The sequence below is a fragment of the Myotis yumanensis genome, unplaced genomic scaffold (genome assembly GCF_028538775.1).
Source record: "Myotis yumanensis isolate MYYU_CA2020_CCGP unplaced genomic scaffold, mMyoYum1.0.hap1 SCAF_2, whole genome shotgun sequence".
NCBI classification, from domain to species: Eukaryota; Metazoa; Chordata; class Mammalia; order Chiroptera; family Vespertilionidae; genus Myotis; species Myotis yumanensis.
The window spans coordinates 44,576,568-44,585,279 of record NW_027223753.1 but is presented as its reverse complement, the minus strand read 5'-3'; positions in this window follow the sequence as shown (position 1 = coordinate 44,585,279).

Here is an 8,712-nt window from a genome sequence, read left to right as displayed (position 1 = left end):
CTGCTTTGTGAGCTGCAATTAAGCAGGATGAGTTCGGACCCAGTTCACTTAATCCAGCAGGGCTTGGCGCTTACTGTGTGCCAGGCATATATGTATAGATAATTTTTAAATCCTCACCCAAGGATATTTTCCATTGCTTTTTAGGGAGAGTGGAAGAAAGAGGGAAAGACTGGGAGAAACACCCACGTGAGAGAGAAACAGGTTGGCTGTCTACAGCAGGAGCCCTGACCAGAGCCCCCAGCGGAGGCACCTGCAACCAAGACGCTGCCCTTGACCGGGATTGAACCCGAGACCCGTTGGTCCCCAGGCGGATGCTCTGTCCACTGAGCCAAACTGCCCAGGGCTGCGCCACGCATGTTTCAAGGCGCTAGGCATGCGGTGTACATACATTCCCTGCTCTGAAGGAGCCTGACATTGTAGGCGGGGGCCTGAGTTAGGCTGAAATGACATTTTGTGAAGGACAGGGGAAGGAGAGGAAAGTGTCGTCTTAGATAGGATAGTCTGGAAAGACCTCTTTGCGTTGATATTTGAGCAGAGAATGAAGACGGAGGGAGCCTTGGAGGAATCCAAGGGGAGGATGGTCCCGCAGAACAGCAAGTGCTTGGCGCCTGGGAAAGAAGCGGAGGCCAGGATGCCTAGAGCACAGGGAGCCTGGGTGAGGAGGTTGTGGGAAATGGGATTATTTGTGACAGGGCGGGGTTCTGATTAAACCGGGTAGAGACGGAAGCCATGGGATGGTTTTGCGCTGGAGGGTGGAATGATTTGTAAAGTGGTGGATAGACAATTGACCTTAAAAAGTGCAAGCAGGAAGGTCAGCTATGAGGCTATTTCAGTAGTTCAGGGACTAAAGCATGGTGGCTTGCAAAAAGCTGGTAGCAGAGGGACTGTTGAGAATGGTAGGATTCAGAATATATTTTGGAAGTAAAGCCACCAGGATCTACTGATGAATTGTTTTAAAAAAGGGGGGGTAGTGGGGACTACAAGATTTTTTTTTTTTTTAACCAAAGCAACTGGACCATGGTTGGTTATTGCTAAAATGAGGATCATTGGAGATCTAGGGGGTTTGATGGGAGGGGCCATTCTTCTTAGACTTTAAGATTGAGATGCTATTTTACATGCAAATAGAGATGTCAATTGAACCAGCTGATACCAATTTTGGAGCTCAAGGGATCAATTAGATCAGGGGATATAAATTTGGGAGGACCAAATGGTATTTTAAACCATGAGACTAGGAGAAATCACCTAGAACTATAATATTCATCCTAAAAAATCTGCAGGGGGTTGATTACCCTTGCCAAGCCAGGAGTCCTGAATCCAGATAACTTCCCCTTAATTTACCCACCTTAGCCATCCCTCCCAAAAATTTTAAAATGAAACTTAGAAATCTTTGAATCATTGAATTTATATTAAATTTAAAAAAAACAACACTGTGATCTCTAAACTTTCTAAAGGGAAGTTAATTCTGCTATCACATGGTAAAATGGGCTCAAAACTAGTGTTTTACTACACTTCTAAGGGATTTGAGAGAAGAAGCAACCCAACTCATTTTGAGGCCAGTATAATGGTGATGCCCAAAATAGATAAGGACAGAATTAGAAAATATAACTACAAGTCAGTCTTTTATAAAAAAAATCTTTATTGTTGAAACTATTACATATGTCTCCTTTTTCCCCCCATTGTTCCCTTCTAGCCTGCCCTGCCCACCCCTCCACTCATCCCCACCCTGCCTTCACCACCCTATTGTCTGTGCCCATGGGTTATGCATACATGCATACAAGGATGTTGATCTCTGCCCACCCACTCACCCACCCTCTCCCACCTTCACTCTGGATTCCACAGTCTGTTCTATGCTTCTATGTCGACCTATTTTGTTCATCAGTTTTTGTTCAATAGATTCCACATATGAGTGAAATCATGTGATTCTTGTCTTTTTCTGGTTGGCTTATTTTGCTTAGAATAATACTCTCCAGGTCCCTCCATGCTGTCTCAAAGGGTAAGAGATCCTCCTTTTTTTATTGCTGCATAGTATTCCATGTAGCACAGCTTTTTTAAAAATTGTTTTATTGCTTAAAGTATTACAAAGAGTATTACATATGTCTCCTTTTTTTTCCCGCCCCTGACAATCCCCTGGCCTCCCCTACCCCCCAGTGTCTTATGTCCATTGGTTATGCTTATATGTATGTATACAAGTCCTTCGGTTGATCTCTAACCACCCCACCTCCTGCCCCCCAACCCTCCCGGCCTTCCCGCTGTAGTTTGACAGTCTGTTCGATGTTGCTCTGCCTCTGTATCTATTTTTGTTCATAAGTTTATAATGGTCTTTATTATCCATAAATGAGTGAGATCATGTGGTATTTTTCCTTCATTGACTGGCTTATTTCACTCAGCATAATGCTCTCCAGTTCCATCCATGCTGTTGCAAATGGTAAGAATTCCTTCTTTTTTACAGCAGCATAGTATTCCATCGTGTAGATGTACCACAGTTTTCTAATCCATTCATCTGCTGATGGGCACTTAGGCTGTTTCCATATCTTAGCTATGGTGAATTGTGCTGCTATGAACATAGGGGTGCATATATCCTTTCTGATTGGTGTTTCTGTTTTCTTGGGATATATTCCTAGAAGTGGGATCACTGGGTCAAATGGGAGTTCCATTTTTAGTTTTTTGAGGAAATTCCATACTGTCTTCCATACCACAGCTTTTTTATCCACTTAGTTTGACATTGTGTATCATGGACTAGCGTGTCTCTTTCTCTCATACTAGCAAAATCATTGCTATTTTCAAACTCTACTAGGATGGATAACCAATTCTAATTTCCTATTCTAATTTTCTCAATTCAAGTTTTTCTATCTGTTATGCCCAGATTTCAAGATCCCCATTAGACCATACCAGGGAGCCAGCCGAGTCCCATGCAAAAGCAGAGAGTCTTTTATTCGAGCTAGCTCGGCTCCCCCACCTCGCCGACGCAGCGGCAGGAAGCAGAGAGAGGCCTAGGCCGGCGTGAAGAGGAGTTTTATAGGGGGGGTGGAGTCAGGGTAGGAGAGGGGACTGTGGGCCCTGCCGATTGGCCAGGCGCAAGTCGGTGTCTCATTACACAGGATGTGGTCATCTCTATGGCGTGCACTTCCCTTGATTGTCATTGGTTAGTTTAAAGAAATCCTGGGCGTGGCTAGCAGAGGCTTGGGCTTCCAGGAAGAAGGTACTATCCTGAGCACATGGCTGCTGCCCCAACATGGAGGATATGGGGCAAGATGGAGGGCATAGCCCTCGCCCTTTCACTATCACCATTGAGATCCTGTTGTCTTATAGCCACTTTTCTTCCCGTCAGGGTTCACAGAGAGAATAGAATCCATTCCACCTGGCCTAAGTATAAAGGGCATTGAATACTTTGGAGTGTTGATTAAATAAACTCTAAGTTTCGGTGTTCAGAAATGAGTCCCACTGTCTTCACAGAACCAGGCCATCAAGAGAACAATGACTTTCCTCTGGTCAGGAAATGATGATTTCTGATTTATGTTGCACCTGCAATTGCCTTGGAAACCACCACTATCAGAAAGCTGCTTGTGTTGCCAATGCTGTGCCCACTGTGATCTACACCAGCACAAGTATGTCCTAAATCCTGCCTGTCAAGGCCCACAGAACTAGTGGTTGGATACCTAGACTTTGCTAATGTCGCTTCAGAAATACCAAACGTGCTTATCAGCAACAGCGGAAGCCCATGGATGCAGATCCAGCTTGGTGTATCTCTGGCACTATAATTCACTAAAAATTTAAAGGGTTTCTAATCCTTTTGCTTTCAGTCAGTTCTGTGTGGGAGAAATTACAGCTGCAGTTCTTGCCTAGATATCATTTTTAAGCCCAAAGACTATTTACTTATTTATTTAATCTTTATTGTTGAAAGTCCCAAACACTCTTATCTTTTCTGGCTTCTGTGTGCTGAGCAGCTACCTCACTCTTAATGACAGCTAACTTGGGGGCATCTGAAACAATGGGATTTAACAGATTGACAGCATTGTTAGCCCATATTGTCAGCTCTATGGCTGAGTGGCAGGCATATTTCTTTCCAAGGCTTTTCACAGTTCACAGGCACTGTTTCTTTGATTTAGAGGTGGAGAAATAGTTGGGTTTTTTTTTATATAATAATGCTTTGTTTTTGTTTTTTTAACATATTTTTATTGATTTTAGAGAGGAAGGGAGAGGGATAGAGAGAGATAGAAACATCAATGATGAGAGAGAATCATTGATCAGCTGCCTCCTGCACGCCCCATACTGGGGATCGAGCCCGCAACCCAGGCATGTGCCCTTAGCTGGAATCGAACCTGGGACCCTTTAGTCCGCAGGCCAGGCCAACGCTCTATCCACTTAGCCAAACCGGCCAGGGCGAAATAGTTGGTTTTGATCAGCCCTTTAAGACTCCAAATTTTGGGACTCTTTTTTTTCTTTTTTAAAAATGTGTTTTTTAAAGCTCAATATTTTTTAAAATTTATATTTATTGTTAAAAGTATTACAGATGTCCCTCCTTTTCCCCCCCATTGACCCCTTCCACTCTGCTCTGCTCCCACCTCCTATCCAGGCCTTCACTGCACTATCATCTGTGTCCATGGGTTATGCATATTTGCATATACGTTCTTTGGTTTATTGATTTTTTTAGAGGAGTGGGGGAAGAGCGGGAGAGGAAGAAACATCAATGAGAGAGAAACATTGATCAGCTGCCTCCTGCTTGCCCCCTACTGTCGATCAAGCCCAAAACCCAGGCATGTGCCCTGACTGGGAATCCTCTTGATGCATGGGATAACACTCAACCAACTGAGCCATACTGGCCAGCCTGAGACTCTCAATCCACTTAGTTATAGACAGAGTACCCCGCTTAGCAAAGCTGTATTTCTTTCCATATCTACTTGCAGGTCAGCTAGTGCTGGCCTAATTTCTCATAGAACTTTGCTAAAAGTGGCAAGAAAAAGCCAGTACATACCAAGTTTATAAATTTTTCCAATTATCTCCCTTCATGCTACAAATATCTTGCAACTGGACATCAAAGGTCACCAGTTTTTCATCTGGCAATATCTGAGTCTGCCCAAATGCTCCCACTAAACCAACATGACATTTCTTTTAAGGTTATTTTATGTGCATCGTGAATCTACTATAGTCTTCTGGCCACTAGACCTATAATAGGGTTAAGTCATAGAATAACTTACCTACTTGGGAGGTGCTGTGCCTGATAATGGAGGTAAAGGACTATTCTCAAAAAAAGATGCAAGACCTGTTAGGGGCAGAGAGAGAATATTGTGGACTCGCTGTTAGTTATAAGAAATAAAATAAAAATAATAATCATGCTTTGTTAACTGTGATTGTTTTGTTCTGATTAAAGAAAGCACATTCTGCCGAAACCGGTTTGGCTCAGTGGATAGAGCGTCAACCTGCTGACTGAAGGGTCCCGGGTTCGATTCCAGTCAGGGGCATGTACCTGGGTTGCGGGCACATCCCCAGTGGGGGATGTGCAGGAGGCAGCTGATCGATGTTTCTCTCTCATCGATGTTTCTAGCTCTCTATCTCTCTCCCTTCCTCTCTGTAAAAAATCAATAAAATCTATTTTAAAAAAAGAAAAAAAAGAAAGCACATTCTAACGTGGTTGGGAGTTATTCACCCCCGGGCCCTGGGAGTCAACCTTGGAATACGGTCCGTCCCCATTCAAGAATTGTCTGTTATCATGGAATGATTAATAACCTTGTTACCCAAACAATGGAGACCTGCCCCAGCCCACAGCCTCCCCCATCCTCCCCATCCCCCCAGCCAACCTTGACTACTTCCCCACACCTGTGATTCCAGCTTCCCCATGTAATCTTTGTCCTACTCAATATAAGCAGCTGGCTTATGGGGGACTACAGAGCAGATTTTTGTGGATGACTTGCTGCTCTCCCATACTGCCAGCATTATTGGAATAAATGCTCATATATAATTCAACCCTGTTTCTGCTTAACTGACTCAAGTGACAGGCAGCCCGGACTCATTGGTTGTCTGGTTTCAGACCTACCATCATACACCACCAAGAGCCTGGGGTATGCATGACTTTAAGCAAGTCCCAGCTGAAGGTAGCAGAGACCTCTTAGAACTTGGCCACTGAGAGCAATGGTCGATTACAGGGCCCCAATAGAGGCCAGGGGGCAGTGCTCAAATACCAGAAGCAAGAACGTTACAATGACGATAATGTAGACCTGACCCACACAGTTATGGAAATGGTTAATGGAACTTCCTGGTGTAAGTTAAAGAAAGACAGGCTCAGTATGTGAACTTGGTGTTCCTAGGGGCAAAATAGGCAACCAACAAAGGTCTTATGAGTTTGTATCAGAAGAAAAAATCAAGCACAGATGACCAGGAGGCTAAGGTCTATCACCCAATACAGTCACAATTCCTAAACCATTTTCCATGCCTACCCCAGTGTATAGACTTGGAACCCATGGACTGAAGAGGTCCCCAAGAAGGAAGAACCTTGCTACACTTCAAGTATAAATGGTAACCATTTCCCTAGCCCATCCCCAAAGTACAGGGTTGGGCAAAAGTAGATTTATAGTTGGTCCTATGAAAAATAATACAATAATCCTATATAATAAAAGGGTAATATGCAAATTGACCCTAACAACAGAATGACTGGGAATGACTGGTCACTATGACACACACTGACCACCAGTGGGCAGACACTCAATGCAGGACTGCCCCCTGGTGGCCAGTGCGCTCCCACAGGGGGAGCTCTGCTCAGCCACAAGCCAGGCTGCCAGCTGCCAGCACAGCGGTGGTGGAGGGAGCCTCTCCCACCTCCTCAGCAGTGCTAAAGATGTCCGACTGCAGCTTAGGCCTGCTCCCCGCTGTCAAGTGGACATCCCCCGAGGGCTTCCGGGCTGTCAGAGGGATGTCTGACTGCCAGCTTAGGCCCAATCCCCCGGGGAGTGGGCCTAAGCCAGCAGGTGGCCATCCCCTGAGGGGTCCCAGACTGCAAGAGGGCACAGGCCGGGCTGAGGGACCCCCCCCTCCCCCACCCCGAGTGCACAAATTTTTGTGCACCGGGCCTCTAGTTAATAAATAATAGCATAAGAATAAACTCTGTGTTTCATGTACTCATAACTGTAAACCTACTTTTGCCCCATCCTGGATATTTGGTCACTTACTTGGGTGATTGTACCTTGGGGAAATGGGAATACCCAGACATTCAAGGACTGTTAGACATAGCGTCTGAATTGATACCTGGAGACCATAAGTATCGTCATGGCCCTCTGTTAGACTGGAGGCATAAAGAGACCAGTTAATAAGTGGGGTCAAGGCCAGGTCCAGCTCAGTGTAGGTCCATTGGGTCTGTGGCCCACATAGTGGTCATTTCCCCAGTCCCAAAATGTATAATCGGAATGACCTACTTGGCAACTGGTACAAACACATTGGGAAGTTTGTGGAGTAAAAGCTATTGTGGGGAAGGCCAAGTGGAAGCCTCTGAAATTGCATCCTCTGCCCAGCCAAACATGGCAGAGGAAATCAAAATAATGTTGTTTCTCAGGAGATGAAATCAGTGCCACTCTTATGAATTTAAAGATACAGAGGTGCTGATTCCTAGCATATTTCCATTTAACTGACCATGTGTCCCTGCAAAAAATAGATGGACCCTGAAAGATGACAGTAGATTATGGCAAGCTCACCAATTAGTGGGCCTGATGCCAGGTGCTGTGCCAGATAAAATATATTTGTAGAACAGATTAATACAGCCTCGGGTGTTTAGTACACATCATTGATCTAGTGAATGCATTCTTTTCCAATCCAATTGTAAGAAAGGATCAGGAACAGTTAGCATTCCCATGAAACAGACAAAAGTACACTTTGACAGTTTGACCCAGGGCTATGTTAACATTCCTGCCTCCTGTCCCAAAGTAGCTTGAATAGATCTAGACCTTTTGGACAGCTTGTAGAACAAACATGTCAAACTCAAAGGCTAACACAGGCCAAATAAACAAGGTTTAAGTTTATGTGGGTCACAAAAAAAGAAAAGCTTCAATTTTCATAGAAATGTAGGTTTATTTTGATAGAGACATGCTGAATACAAAGGGCTGAAATAAATGAGTAATCATTAACAAAATAATAGAACATTTTAATAAAAATTAATATTTTTTCTTGAACATTAACTTACCAGACACTGAATAACTGCACAAGTTAATAAGCGTAACACAAGTAAACCTATTTTTCTTGTTCTCTGAAAGTGAAATATTTCCTGTTGCCCACACCAAACAAGTCAGTCCAAGACTAATGACATGGCAATCAGCTGCTAAAATATTCGCTGCTAGTATTAGTGGAGAGAAATGGTGTGCCTGCATGTAAGGGAAATGAATGCAATACGATTATAGTAATCAGTCGTTAGCGAACGTTGTAGTTCACTATTAATAATTACACATAACAGGATAGTGTAAAAATTAAGTTATGAAATTTCTATTAAAACATTTCTTATACACCGTTATATTGGCTGGACTGCAAAAATATTCATTGTGGGCCTCATGCAGCCCACAGACCGAGAGTTTGATATGCTTGTTGTAGAATATCATGTTAATCTCTTACATCAATGACATCCAGCTGATTGAGTACCATAAGTAAATTATTTGATAACTAGAGGCCCGGTGCACGAATTCGTGGGGTCCCTCAGCCTGGCCTACGGGATTGGGCCAAAACTGGCTTTCTGACATC